This window comes from Phoenix dactylifera, unplaced genomic scaffold (assembly GCF_009389715.1).
Source record: "Phoenix dactylifera cultivar Barhee BC4 unplaced genomic scaffold, palm_55x_up_171113_PBpolish2nd_filt_p 000218F, whole genome shotgun sequence".
NCBI classification, from domain to species: Eukaryota; Viridiplantae; Streptophyta; class Magnoliopsida; order Arecales; family Arecaceae; genus Phoenix; species Phoenix dactylifera.
In genome coordinates this window covers 435,222-437,281 of record NW_024067728.1, presented here as the reverse complement: position 1 = coordinate 437,281, position 2,060 = coordinate 435,222, and the positions used below count along the sequence as shown (strand labels likewise).

The 2,060-nt window shown below is 33.7% G+C and overlaps 1 pseudogene; it reads right to left on the bottom strand.

Moving 5' to 3' along the window:
* Positions 1 to 1,504: 1,504 nt before the first annotated feature.
* On the bottom strand, positions 1,505 to 1,602 carry LOC120105183 (annotated as a pseudogene).
* Positions 1,603 to 2,060: the final 458 nt, after the last annotated feature.

Here is a 2,060-nt window from a genome sequence, read left to right as displayed (position 1 = left end):
ATGGAGGAACCTTTGATTTATTGTTCTTTGAAGTAAACTCTAAACTTTTGCTTTGAATGACTTATATTTACTGATATGTTCTTGATCCATGTGTAGTTATTTCGTAGATAGCTCTTTAATGGATTATGATTATTGATATATGGATTGCATTAGTATTTGATTTGTCATAGACGTAGAAAGCACGATGAATGCTTAGAAATTGAGTTCATATGTTCATGAAATATATACCATGATTAGTATATCTATCCTATAGTTAATCTTTAATCAAAAACCATAGAGTTTATTTCTTGGATGCAATATCATCAAGGGGGATTCCAGATCCCTACCATCTTTATTTCATCGAACTTTGTTTATTGATATATTATTCTCTGCTTTTAATTTCTGAAAATTAAAACATCATCTTAATCCACAAATTTATTGAATTAATTAATCTAAAATTATACTAAATAATCTCATATATATTTTGTTTCCTGAGGATTCGACCTCGGACTTTCGAGAATTTACTACTTGTGCGATTCTCCTATACTTGGGAGATTAGTTTCGCGAAAGCATTTTTGCGAATGCGTCAAGTTTTTTTGGCACCGTTGCCGGAGAACGGCTGAGTTATTAGTATAATTTTATATTTAATTAGTACCTTAGTAGCTAGGTTGAACCTTATAGTAAAATTAAAACTGAAAATAAAAAAAAAATCTTTACTGCTGTTTTTTTATTTTCTGCATAGTCTGCATCAAACTCTAATATCATAGTTTTAATATGAAACCTTTACTGCACATTCGGATACTTTTAAGACCATTAGATTAATATGAAACCTTGCTGCTGTATGTTTTGAATTTTCTGTGTTTAATTTTTTTTTTTTTAGAATCAGAATTTTATTGTTATCATACCTCCTTAACCCTTGTTGCTAATTGAAAATTGATAAAAACTTTACGAAAAGAGCAAGGGTGATCATTTAATTAAAAAAAAATTAATTAAATTTTGTATGCTAGGTTGGAATAGGGACAATACTGGCATTTGAATCGAAAAACTTTTGACAATTCCTTAGATCATATTATTGAAACTCTTTCGCAAAATCTTAGAACTGGTGAGATGGCTGATGACGATGTAGGAAGTCACCATGGTAATGAAGGTAGACCCCCAGTTATGACACTTCGATAATACTTACACCCTACTAGGACTAGTCAACCATCATGCATGATTATTCCTGAAAATGTAGGACACTTTGAAATCAAACCAGGAGTAATTCAATTGCTGCCCAAGTATCATGGGATGGAATCTGAGAACCCTTATCCTCACATTAAGGATTTTGAGAAAATTAGCATCACATTTAGAGTGCCAAATGTATCGGAAGACATCCTTAAATTGACCTTGTTTTCTTTTTCCTTAAAAGGATAAAGCCAAAACATGGTTGAACTCCTCGAGACCTAGATTGCTAGGAACATGGCATGATATGCAAAGAGAATTCTTGAAAAAATTCTTTCCCGCACAAAGGACTAACTTTTTGAAAAGGCACATTAGTAATTTCCAACAAAAAGACCATGAAACATTTTATGAATGCTGGGAGAGATTTAAAGAGTTGCTTCTCTCTTGTCCTCATCACGGGTTTGAAACATGGAGAACCATTAGTTTCTTTTACGAAGGGTTGTCTCCACAATTAAAACAATTTATAGAGACTATGTGCAATGGTCTATTTTTGGAAAAGCAACCCGATGAGGCATGGGACTATTTAGACTCTCTTGCAGAAACTGCACAATTATGGGATACAGGGGATAGAGTGAATAAACCTTTGCCTAAGCCTACTAACATTGGACACGGGGGCCTTTACAACTTTAGTACTCAGGATGATATTCAAGCTAAAATGGCAGCCCATACTAGGAAGGTAGAGGAAATTGAACTTAGAAAGATTGAACCTATCAAGACCGTAGAACATAACACCGAGTGTTGTAGGATTTGTGAGATGCCTGGCCATCTCACCACTGATTGCCCCACAATACCCGCATTCAAGAAAGTCTTGCACGATCAGGCCAATGTTATGAATACCTATCAAAAATCTTTTAATAATC